The sequence below is a fragment of the Limulus polyphemus genome, unplaced genomic scaffold (genome assembly GCF_000517525.1).
Source record: "Limulus polyphemus unplaced genomic scaffold, Limulus_polyphemus-2.1.2 Scaffold627, whole genome shotgun sequence".
Lineage (NCBI taxonomy): Eukaryota > Metazoa > Arthropoda > Merostomata > Xiphosura > Limulidae > Limulus > Limulus polyphemus.
Genome location: NW_013666237.1, coordinates 1 through 14,138, shown reverse-complemented (window position 1 = coordinate 14,138; position 14,138 = coordinate 1).

Sequence of the window (14,138 nt, the reverse complement as noted above, 5' to 3'; positions counted from 1 at the left end):
GTGTTACTAGCGTCACGTGACTTCCGCTGTTGTAACAATATTTTATATGAGATTTAAATTTTAATTTATTACTTTACAAAATTTATTACTTTTATTTGTTTTCTGATTTTTATAAATTCTATGTTGAGGAGTAGCTTGCAATGCTACAAACAGATTAAATAAAGAAGAGTTTGGTAAAAAGAAATAATTAACGTTTTCTTATATATATTCACATTGAATTATAGTTTATATGTATATATAAACATCAGTAAGATTCAACTGTGGATACAAATAACAAAACACTAGCAATATTAGACTGCTCTATTTTTTCTCTCCTTTATTAATTTCTTCAACCGGTTTCCTAACTTCAAAGGTCACTCTTCTGGATATAATTGTGCTGTGAATCTATAACAAAAACATTCAAATACTGTTTTTCAACTACGCTTAAACTAAATTAAATACATATACTTTCCATATATACAAACATATAATCCATACCATGTATGAATTAAGTATATTAAAAATGCACAAAAATTAATTAAAGTTTATTCAATATACTTCCCTATACTTCAAATTAAAATCTAATTCTAATCATACTTTCTCTTGTTATTTTAAAAATACAATTTATTTATTCCATAATTTCATACCTCTTACTTACTTTATTGTTTTTTTATGTCTTAGTAATAGTTTTCATGGTTTCACAATTCATAGTGGCTTTACAAAACCAGTTACTTCTGCCCTATTACTTCTATTTGTTTAAAGTGGCACCAAAAATTTTGAAATATGTTAAATTACATGCCCAAAAAGGGAAAACATGAAAATGTTTTTTTTTAGAATTTTAAAGTTTTCCAAAATACATTCATTAAAATGTTTGTTAGTATATAGTGAATTTTTTTTTCGGGGTGTCTAGCAAGAAATGTGTGTACATTTATCCTTAATCTTAAATTATTCATATCAGAATTCACTACAATTCACACATTCTAAAATATATATTACGCTCTTAGAATTGCAATTAAATAAATTATTAATGAAAAGGAAAATGTCTTTATTAGTTCTTTTTATTGTTTTGGTAGTTTTCATGTATCCTAAATTAAACAAAGCACAGTTCTTTCTTTCACAACTGAAAATACCTCCTTTAGGAAAACCTCTTTTTTAGGTTTATTCAACAATCTATACACATTTTTAGGTTGTCTTCGTGATAAAATAATTTTATTATCCTTTAATTAATCTTTCAGTTTTTATCTACTATTTGCTTTAATTGCGTATTAACACGTTAAATATCAATATGTATATTTGGACAATGAGTCATTATAAAAGGTTCAATATTCTCTTTAATATTCTCTCTGTTTAAATGTTTTTTATTACAAAAGTTGTTCTCAGCAATTTCAAAACCTCTTAATATAACTTTTTCTAAAAAGAGACACTGAACTAATAATGTTTTTGAGCTCTAATAATCTGTTAACTCTCGTTTCTTCACTGGAAACCAAATTATGTTATCTACTTCTAAGATGTACGAGAAAATTAAATTTTATATGTTTGGGAAGATTACTAAAAAATCTAAATATTGATGAGAGTTTGTGGGTTTATAAAAAATCTCAGTTACAATTTCCTTTTCTGGTGAAACACTTACCAACACATATAAAAAGGACAGGGTTTTATTATTTATTTCAAAGGTAAACTTATTTTCATTGTTTATAGAATTTAATTACCAACAAACTTCTTAATATCTTGAGTACCTTTCCATATTACAAAACAATCGTCTAAAAATCTTTTTCAAAAGTTTTTACGTGAACTACAAAATTCTCTTCAAAATAATTAGAAAGTATAATATATTAAATAATTGAAATTTTAAAAATCCCATAGTGATATTAGCATAAGTTGGAGCAACTTTTGTGTCCATTGTTGTATCAAAAATTAGATGAAAATGTTTCTCATAAATAAAAACAAACAAACAATTTTTAAGACTATATCTTAACCTTTTAAGATAAAACTTTTATTAAACCTGGGATGAACCAATTTTTTTGCATTTATCAAGAAAACTTTCCTCAGCTTTAAGTCCATAGAAATGTTCAATACACAGATATACAGCTACCATGTCTAAAGAAACACAACTATGATTTTCTTCTAATTTCTTTGAGAGTTTATCAAAAAATCCCAAATCATCCCTAATAAGACTCGAAATATGAGATAAAAAGGTTTTACCAAGATACATTCCAAAAGTTCATTTAAATGTTCAGTAACTTTGTGATTACCTCTTACAATAGGTCTACCCGAAATATTAGGAAGTTTTCCAATATGAATATATTCACTTCTTCTTTCCAACAATGATGCATTAATTTCTTTTGATTGATTTATCTTAGGAAACACGTAATAGTATCCAATTTCTGAATTACTGAAAATCGTTTTTTGTTAATATCACCTTAAATTCATCAACAAAATTCTTTATTTTTTTATAAACTTATGCATATGAGTTTATTTAAACTTTCCATTTTTTAGTAAACCTTTGTGTCTTTTAAGGGTTCATAAACCAGTTGATTATAAAACTCGTGCGTCATAATTACCCATATTTTATCTTTATCCGCTTTTTGAAGCATCAAATTATAATATTTAAGTTCCTTGAGCGATTTCCGTTCCTTTAAAGCTAAATTACCCTTCCCTTGTATTTGAGTAACAGAATATGATTCTTTTTTAAATTTTTGACAAATTAACTGTAGTTTGAAGGCGATTCCGTGAACACCATCAAAATCTGATTTACCTTTTACTAGGGATTCATCGTTATTTGAAACTTCATAAAATTATTTTTTAATTCTTAATTTCCTATTGAATTCATATATATATTCTGCCAGTTGTATTGTACTAAGTTTATTTGTGGGAGTAAATGTTAGCCCTTTTGCTAATAAACGTATTTCATTGTCTTGCAAAATTATTTTCTGTTAAATTAATAATTTTCAAAACATTCTGATCCTGTTTATCCAAAAGTTTTTTTTTTAATTCTATCATATATTTTTTGAAAACAATAGGTATCATATAATCTCCTCTTATTCTTTTGGGCATGTAATGTAAAATATATAAGATGATTTCATAAATTTTTTGGTGCCATTTTAGATTGACAGAAGTAAGAGGGCAGAAGCAACTGGTTGTATAAAGCCACTAGAGATTGTGAATCCATGAAAACTGTTACTAAGATTTACAGGAAACAACAATAAACTATAAAGTAAGAGGTATGAAATTATAGAATAAATAAATTAAATTTCTGTAATAACAAGATAATTCATAATTAGGGTAAGATTATAATTTAAAAAGGAGAGTATATTGGATAAACTTTGATTCATTTATGGGTACTTTTAATATACCTAATTCGTACATGGAATGGATTATATCATATATATATATACTTAATTTAGTTTATGTGTAGTTGAAAAATGGTATTTGAATGTTTTTGTTATAGATTTCCAGTAGAATTATATCCCGAAGAGTGACCTTTGAAGTCACGAAACCGGTTTAAGAAATTAATAAAGGAGAGAAAAAAATAGAAGAGTTTAACATTTTCAATGTTTTGTGATATATATTTACGTTCCCCCGGTGGGGCAGCGGTAAATGTACGGACTTACAATTATAGAATCCGCGGTAAACACAAGAAATAGCTCAATATGGCTTTGCTTTAAACTAAAGAAACAAATATATATATATATATAAATGTACTACTGTGGGAATGTGAATTAAGTGGTTACAGTACACATATTTCTACTGTTTAAATAATATATACATGTAAATACACACGGTAACTCTTAAGTAGCCTACTTTTTTCTGTACTTTGATTTATTTTTAGAAAGTCCCCAATGGTACAGCGGCATGTGTGCGGACTTACAACGCTAGAAACCGGGTTTTGATATCCGTGGTGGGTAGAGCACAGATAGCCATTGTGTAAGTTTGCGCTTAACTACAAACAAACAAAAATTTTACAAAGAAGTAAGTGGAAGTATACGTTGTTAAATACTACTAAATTGTTATAATAATACTCCCGTTTAGTTTCACTTACTAAACCAAGTTTCGTATTTCGTCTGGAGAACTTGATATATTTGATTAATTTACCATTTTTACCGTTCCGTCCGATACAGCATCACGTTTTTCAAACATTAACTCGTTCTGCCACCATATAATTATACGACAAAACAAAACCATTTCGAGTATGATCGGGTGATATAATGGTAAGTAGCCAATTGAATCAAAACACTTCCACAACCAGTATAGCCGGTACAGTGTTTAGGTTATGGATTGGGAGAGTGATAAATATTTACAAAAACCTAGGTAGACGCTGGTTTATATTCTTCTGTAGTCAGGCCCATAATGAAAGCTTGTTTAAATTAAATTATTATACTGTAGTTTTTTTTCTTTTCTTTCTTTATATTTTCTCGAACAGATTATTAGAACTGATTAGACATTAGAATTTATATATTGTTATTACAAGTATTACTATTTTATTCATAGGCTAAGGGAGATAACATTAATTTCATTAAAAAGCGAGCGTCTTTTTCGGCTATCGCGACAAACAACAAAGGTATAAATATAAAATTGGTTTATTCGACGAAATAATACACTTTAGCTGCCCCAATATGGGGTGAGAGAGGGCTGCGAAATACGCCGTTAGAAGTACGAAAAATATGTATCTTCGTTTTTATTTGTTCGTTTCCATTGATTGTTAAATGTTGAATTGTTACATGTAAATAATTTGATTAACGAAATTTACTATAGTAATAATTATATAAATACAACATACGGTTTACTTCTCCCTTGAACCCCCCTCCCCACTGGAGTCCCGACCTTATCAAATAGCTCTGGGGCATCAGCGTCACTACTTTCGATACAGAGTCGGCTTGAATATTTGCGCCTTGGCATTTCCGCAACTAAACACGGGACAGCCCCGACCAAAGGGGGAGAGGTATGGCAACTGCATGAAAGAAGAGCACAAAATTGAAAGATCTGTGAGAGATCGAGTGAATAAGCATGTCCATCTCCCGCAACTTGATAGTCAGATAACTCTACATCTGTTAGGTGAACTTTAAGGTGCATAATTGAAAATGCATATATTCGGCGTTATATTACTTATCTGAAACGTGAAAGTGATAAAGTGTACGAAGTGTGAAGGGAAAATACCCTTTCGTAATGGTGGCACAATATTCCAAACTCGTGTTAATCTTGACTTCGGGCGAAGCTTCATTTTAATTACTGATTAAAATTATTATTTTATCACAACTTACAGTTTTTTACAGTAAGGAATAATATTTTAAAACATGTACGAGGTTTCAATAACTGGTGCGATCATTCTCGAGTACACAAGTTTTAATAATTTAAATACTAAAACCTTCTTTACCGTCGTACCTGTTTTAAAAGTATTCTTCCTTACTGTAAAAAAAATGTAACTTGTAATAAAATAAAAGTTTGTTTTTGTTTGAAGTTAAGCACAAAGCTACACAAAGGGCTTTGTATCAGACGAAACAGTGATTGTTGTAAAATTTTCATCAAGCAAAGCAGGAAAGTATTTATTAATAAAATACTTATAAATTTCATAAAACTTTAAAGGGACAAAAAGGAGCTTATTAGCCCAACTAGGATGTCCCTTCCAGCTCCCAACTATAACCACCCCTTACTACTCATTTATTCATCCATTTTTTTCTTGAACTCAGTTAAATTTTCTGCCTCCACCACCCTTGAAGGCAGCTCACTCCAAAAACCAACTTCCCTGTTTGAAAAGTAATACTGTTTAAACTGCAGACGACTCGAACGCTGCCAAAATTTGAATTTATGCCCCCTTGTCCTATTGCTAAACACAAAAACGTTTGATTGATCTATATTATCAATACCCTTAATAATCTTAAGCACTTCAATCAAGAAAAACAGGTTTACAGACTTAGCCTCTCATCATGGGACAATCCCACCATCCCAGGTATCATCCTCGTGGCTCTTCTCTTCTCTTCAATGTCCTTCTTGAGAAAGGGAGCCCAAAACTGTATACAGTACTTTAAATGAGGCCTTACAAGTGATCTATACAGTGAAACAATAGTATCCCTTGTCTTGTTTTGAATATTTCTACAGATACTACCCAAAATCCTATTAGCCGTATTGTTAGCTACAATACATTGTTCAGATGACTTAAGGGATTTTTCGATCACAACACCAAGATCTTTTTCTTCAACCACAGTATTTAATGTATTCCCATTTAAGTTGTAATCATAATTTGAATTGTGAAAACCTACATGCATCACCGTACATTTGGATAGTTAAACATCATCTGCCACGTATTGGCCCAATGTATCAAATAATCTAAATCTCGCTGTAAGTCTGCAGCATCTTTGATACAGTTAGCCACCCCAAAAATCTTAATCTCATCTGCAAAATTCAAACTTTTGTTAGTCATTCAGAGTCAATATCATTAATATAAAGCACAAACAGCAGAAGAACCAGCACAGAGCCCTGAGGCACACCGTTTATAACTGAGATCCAGTCAGATCTAACTCCATTTATTACTGCTATCTGCTTTCTACTCTCCAGGCAATTTTCTTTCAATTTAATAACATTTCCTCCACACCCACAGATTTAAGTTTTGTAACAAGTCGTTTGTGAGGCACCTTATCAAACGTTTCCTGAAAACCAAGGTAAACCATATCCACATCATTTCCTTCATCAACTCTAGCAGTAATTTTCTCAAAGAATATCAGAATATTTGTTAAACAAGACTTTCCGTTAGTGAAACCATGCTGGCTCTTTGACACTATATCAAACTGCTTTAAGTGACTCTACAATGTATCTTTAATCATCCAATCCCAAATCTTTCCAACTACTGATGTAAAACTAACTGGCCTATGGACAATGTTTATCACCTCCTTTAAATATTGGACTAACATTAGCCAACTTCCAATCTTCTAATACTTTTCCACTACTTAATGACTTATAAAAATATTAGCTAACTGTTCACAAATAAAATCTTTACAATTCTAGGATAAAAGTTGTCTGGTCCATGGGATTTATCAATTTTTAGGTTTCCCAACTTTTCTTTTACAATTTCAGAACTTAAAATATCTTTTGCATCAATATTTTCCCTATACATTAAGTGCTCTGGTTAGTCATAAGACTTGTATCTTCCTTCGTAAAAACTGAAGAGAACATATAACTTAATAAGTTTACCATCTGTTTATCGTCTGAGATCAGCTCCACATTATCATTTTTAAGAGACCCAATCACCATCCTAACATTTTGCTTACCCATCATATACCTAAAGATTTCCATATTGTTTGATTTAAATCTCTCAGTCAACCCTCTTTCATTTACAGTTTTTGCCCCTTTTAACTTCCTTTTCAACCAGCTCTCTTGATTTCATATAGTTCTCCAAGTCCTTATTATTTCCAGTAAGTTTAAATTTCTTGAATTTATTATATTTATCCCTAATATGCTCTCTTAAACCTTTACTAAACCATACAAGTTCATTCCGCTCTGTTACCCTATTTTTCTGTAGGGAATATGTATGTTATGTATACATATCAATTTTTCCCTAAATGCTTTCCATATCTGTTCAAGATCCCTTCCAATCTCTTGAGTCCAATCTACAGAAGCCAGATCATGTCTCATTCCATCAAAATTGGCTTTTTTGAAATTTGGAATCAGGGTACTAATCTTCTTCAATTCTACTTTAATGTAGTAAAATCTCACACCTAATAGTGCAATGGTCGCTTGTATTTAAATGCTCACCAACCACAGCTGTCTATCATATTCACATCAGATGCTAATATTAAATATAATATAGATTTTTCTCTTGTAGGTTCCATCACCAGTTGATGTATAAAAGTATCCTGAACAATTTCAAAAACCTATCTCCCTCATTGTCAGATTCGAAATTTTCTCAATCAATATCCCTGAAATTTAAATCTCCCATAACAACAACATCTTTTTCAGCTACCATTCTGATCTCGTTTCTCATTAACTTCCACATTCTGACCTGGTGGTCTATAACAAGTCCCAATTATAAGACTTTTCCCTTTATATCCACAACACTAACCAAAACTGACTCAACCTCAGTGCATTTTTTTTAATATGCTCTAACTCAACAGAATGGAATTCGCTCCTCACACATATAGCTACTCCTCCCTCTTTTTTTTTCAGTACTCTATCTCTAGTAAATAATATGTAGCCTGGTACTTCAAAAAATTTTCTTTCATCAAAATTTTTCAAATCTAACCAAGTCTCAGTGATACCCGTAATATCAAAATCCTCAGTTTCCACAATTGGTTTGAATTCATCAATTTTATTGAAAAATAATCATAGCATTACAATAGTAACAATTAATCATAGATACAAGCTTTCAAGGTCATTTATGAGTCTTTCATCAAGTGAGGAAGTTTGTTTGTTTTGAATTTCGCGCAAAGCTACACGAGGGCTATCTGCGCTAGCAGTGTAAGACTAGAGGGAAGGCAGCTAGTCATCACCACCCACCGCCAACTCTTGGGCTACTCTTTTACCAACGAATAGTGGGATTGACCATCACATTATAACACCCCCACGGCTGAAAGGGCGAGCATGTTTGGTGTGACGGGGATTCGAACCCGCGACCCTCAGATTGTGAGTCGAGCGCCCTAACCACCTGGCCATGCCCGGCCCAAGTGAGGAAGAGCAAGCCCAAAAGCATATTTTATTAACAATTTTCCTCAAATGAAATATCATACTCACAACTAAATAGAAGCTGATTATGTATCAAGCATAATAAAATTAGTCTTCATACTGTTGTGAAATACCTTTTAATATTTTAATTTAGACGTTTTGTATTGTTTCCTAGAGAGAGAGTTTTGGCATGATGATGTATGACTTCTAGAAAGTTTCTTGATATCTCGATTATTTTTGTTAGACTTAAAGAAAAGCAAATACTGTAATATAAAAACAACATTGAGATCGTTAACCAGTGAATTAGTTTGTTAGTGAGCCAGTTTTGAGGGAAATTTTACAAGTAAGTGATTGTTGAATTTTATTTTTATCATTAATCAAAAACAACACGCTTAAGAAATTAACCATTACAAAACTGATATCGAGAGTGGGATTATTCTAATAAAAATGAAACTATGAACATATTTGAAGATAGAGACTTGTTTTCAATGTGAGATTGAAAATGATGAAGTAGTAGAAAGAAGAACGAGCAGAAGGGGATAGAAAAGTATATGATCAAGAAGAATTCGATAAAAATTGAAAGAAGATTAGGAAAACTAGACAGAAAATTAAACTTCTAGAAGAAACATACAAAAAATTAAAAAAAGATAAAGGAAAAAGATCAGTTGTAATCAGAATAAGAAGAAAGAGGCATAAAATTTAAAGATCAAGAAAAAAGATAGAAAATTTTAAAAAAGTTCAGGAAGGAAGAGATAAAAAATTAAAATATCAAGAAGAAAGAGAGAAAATTAGTAGAAAAGAGATACAAAGTTAAAGGAAAATCAAGAAAGACAGGAATTTAAGGGAAGAATTAAAAGAAAGAAGAAATACTTAAAGAAGAATTAAAAACAAAAAGTAAGTTTGATTGATGACAAGATCGAAAAACTATTGAAGATGTGCCAAAGGATTATAATAGTAAAACTTGGGGTAGCACAAAAATACATCCATGAAATGCAAAACGGCTGTAATCACAGAATTGAAGAGGTATATTTAATATTTGTAATATTAAATGTGTGAATATTAATGTTGTTAATTGTAAAAAAATACTGTTAATTATGGAATGTTAAGTATGGTATACTGTTTTATTTGTGTATTAGGATTGTTCAAAAGGCTTCACAATTGATAGAGGAGGCAGTGTTGTAAACTATGTTTTGATATTTTAATTTAAACATTTCGTAATTTTTGCCAGAGGAAATTTTGTAATAATGTAGTAATGACGTGTGTCGCCTAGAAATTTACCGAATATCTATATTTAACGTCGAATTTTCTTAAAATTTGGAGAGAAAGAAATATAGTAATAATAATAATAAAAAAACACCAGTCAATTACGTTGTCTATTAATCACCAGTTTTTGAGTTTGTTTTATATGTAAGAGGTGAAATCTGGTTTTTAATCGACTGTTTAGTTTTATTTGTGAAAAATGCCTATCGGTTAGTTATCGTAGTTCGTAAAAATGTGTAAGTTGTAAAAGTTTCAGTTAAACACTAAAACGCTTTTCGTTTTGTTAGGTTAAGCGGACCATTACAACAATATAATAAAGGTTCTTTGTTTGCTTTTAGAATTTTCGCGCAAAACTAAAAAAAGCTTCCTCTTCGTATTTGTTCTTAATTTTGAACTGACAACATAAATGAAAGGCAGTTAATCAACAACACTCGCCGCCAATTCTCGGAAACTATTTGACAGAATAGTGAGATGAAAAGATCTGTTAGACATTATGTCAGAGGGTAACTTGGTAGTCCCGTTTTTCAATAACTGAGGTATAAAATCTGTGAAGACTGTGTTTTGTCTGTGTTCGTGTATAACGTTCTGCTTTTATAGCTGGAAGCGATTTGACAACAGCTGTACAGATTTCCATAACTGAAATACTATTTATCATAAAATCTTGGATAAGGAGAATTAGTTCTCATAATATCTGGTATAAATAAGTGTATCAGCAGGATATTAAAGGCCACGGAATTTATATTAAATGTCTTAACATTCCAGAAGTAAAAATTATTTTACTTCAAACTCAGAGTGCGAGTGTGTTAAACATTTAGGTGCTATAAGGCCTAAAATAAAATTGCGTTTGTATATTGTTAGTAACCGATCCGCTAAAAATACCGAATAACAGTTGTTTTTCTTTTTGCTTTGTTTCGCGGAAATTTTAAATAGAAAACGACTCCAGGACGTAACAAGAAGTGATGGGAACGAAGTGTTCAGAAATCTGCTTTCGGTCATCAGTGGACAAGAAACTTCAAGGTGATATAATAAATACTGTAACTCTAAATGTAATAAGTGTATGTTTCTGAAATTTCATCTAATCTGAGAACCTTCTAAATAAATACCAATAACTTTATAAAGAAATAGATAACATATATTTATAAAGAAATATCATTGTTTGTTTGTTGCCCCCCCCAGTGGCACAGCGGTATGTCTGCGGACTTACAACACTAGAATCCGGGTTTCGATACCCGTGGTGGGCAGATCATAGATAGCCCATTGTGTAGCTTTGTGCTTAATTATAAACAAACGTTTGTTTGTTAGTTTCTAGCGTTGTAAGACCTCGGATATACCGCTGTGCCACTGTGGGTCAAAGAAATATCTGACAATAAATTTGAAAATATGCATAGAAATAAGTACAGTAGACTCTCCCTGAATGATCATCTCCTCAAGGAAACCACTCCCCCATTGCAGGCAAAATATTACAATCCCGACAATTTGCCTGTCTTTACCATTATAAAATATTTCAACAGACCGATCACTACCCTATTCCATACTACGACCACTGAAATCAGTCCCTAGGCCATTGTTGACTTTCGACGTTGCGACCGCCCGTTGTATGTTTTTTTTTTTCCACGATAAGCAGTAACAGGTGTGATCGTTGTTGATTGCAATCGTGTTCAATATTTGACAACAGTCAGCGCGTGTCACTTTTAAATTATTCTGATGGTGTTTCTAATTAATTTTTACTGTTTTATTGCCTTTTGGACAGTGATATTTAAAATTCCCGCCATAAAAAGTTTCAAAACACGCGGTAACATGAAGCAAATGTTACACTAATCAAGTTACATAAAGCTCGTGCTACTCGCGAGCTGTTAGTCCTAGCGTGTGTACCTCGTTGAGAAATGTTATTATTATTATTATCATTATTTTTATTTGAAATAGTTAACACTATATCAAAAAACAACAATCCAAAATCACCAACTTTTTTGTGTAATAAAATATATATTGTACACATATTCTGTGACTAAAATTTGTAAAATACTTTGAATGATGAAAATAAAGACAATACAACAGAAAATATTCACGAAATGAATAATTATTAATAGTTTGGATGTATATGCAAAGAAATATCACACATAACATTACAATTCAATATTCAAATATTAACTGATGAACTGGTCGATCCCTAGTAAGACTACTTTTGTTCAGACCCAAAGGTGGTATTAATAGGGAGAGTATACTGTATTAGTTGTTGAATTTCGCGAAAAGCTACTTGAGGGCTATCTGCGCTAGCCGCCCCTAATTCTAAAGAGATAGACTAGAGAGAGAAAGCAGCTAGTCCACACCACTCACCGTCAACTCTGCAGTGATCTAATCAAATAGTGGGATTTAACGTAACTCTCATAACGCATCCATAGCCGAAAAGTGCGAAACAGATTTTTTTTGGTCATAATTGGGCTCGAACCACAGAACCTCGGATTCACAGTCCGACACGCTAACCACTGGGTAGCTAGTCAACACCACCTACTGTCAACTCTTCAGCTTGATTGACTGTCACATGTTCGATGATGAGATTCGAACCCGAGATTCGAGTGCTCTAACCACCAGGCCATGCCAGATCTTTTTAATTAGTCAACATATCTTTTTGCATATCTAAAGTATAACAACTAAATAAAAATTACCTCGATATAGTTTATCTCTGTAGCGTAAGGTAATGCATATTTCTTTGTTTGTAATTAAGCACAAAGCTACACAATGGGCTATCTGTGCTCTGCCCACCACGGGTATCGAAACCCGGATTCTAGCGTTGTAAGTCCGCAGACATACCGCTGTGCCACTGGGGGGCGCATATTTCTTTAAAGAGATATTTGAAAGGTAACACGTTTATATCAGATGAATACTGATCATTCTGAGACCCTTATATTTTTCAAACCACTGGACGTTATTTAAATAAGAGGGAATCTTCAAAAGGCGCGGCACTTGAAATTATTTTAGGCAGGATTAAAGTAAATTAATCTATGAGACCTTTGTTTCTCTTTTTATTAGCTTTGTTTTTGTGCACAAGCAATACCAAGCGCACACATACTCGATTCGATTATATTTCTCATCAGGATCTCTACCAGCCTACCCTCAAATTGAAGTTATTTTAGGCAGTATTACAGTAAATTAATCTATGAGACCTTGGACGTGGTCAAATGCATGAAGAGTTTGTATTTCAAAAATAAATTCAGAGTTGCTCATCCAAGGATAAAAAGGAAAATGAAAGGTTGTAAAAATATTCTTTTTGTAAAAACTTGTAAGTCCAGAAACAATAACACTTGCAATTGATGTGATATTATATGGGGCTTTTACATTGTTAGTAGCTCGATACTTGGCTTTTAAACTAACACGATAAAAGGTGTTTTAGAAATATTAGAATAATACCTTGTCTCATAAAAATTATAACATTAAAACGAAATAAATTATACTGACTTCTTCCTAGATAAGCTTGTTTGTTTGTTTGTAATTAAGCACAAAGCTGCACAATGGGGTATCTGTGCTCTGCCCACCAGGGGATCAAAACCCGGATTCTAGCGTTGTAAGTCCGCAGACATACCGCTGTGCTACTGGGGTGCCCTTCGTCCTAGATAAAACTGCCAAAGCTAGAAATCATTCTTTTTATTATTTAACAATTAAAAGTCGAGCATCAAAAAGTATTCAGAACTCAAATACTTCTCTCACTAATAAATTTAAATAACAAATATTATTTACATTTTATCACATAATATAAAAGTGTCATTTTCATACTTATGATAAAAATATTTATCATTCTAACAACATTTAAGAGTAATAAATTAATATATTTTTCTACGCATAAAATCATCTTACAAACAACGACGAAATTGTTTCATGACCTACGTCTACAAAAATAGGTTCGCCTGGTTCAACGTCGGAAAATCTACGAACAGGGCGAGACTTTTTTCGGAAATGTTTCGCAGAAACTAAACAACAAACACAAGCACTAATGAAAAAAAAGACACCCAAAGAAATAGGAAGAACAATTTTCCAGTTGAAGTTCTCCTTCAAACTTTTATCATCTAGTTCATTCAAATCTAGCTGAGAAGTAGTTTCAATAGGTTCTGTACTGTCAGACGATTCTTCAGTCAAAGTTCGATTCTCAGACGTCGATTCAGTTTCTTTTTCAGATGAAGATGTCTCCTCAGCGAATGTAGATGTGCTTAATGGAGTGCTACTTGAAGATATTGTTGATCCTTCACTAGACAAAGATT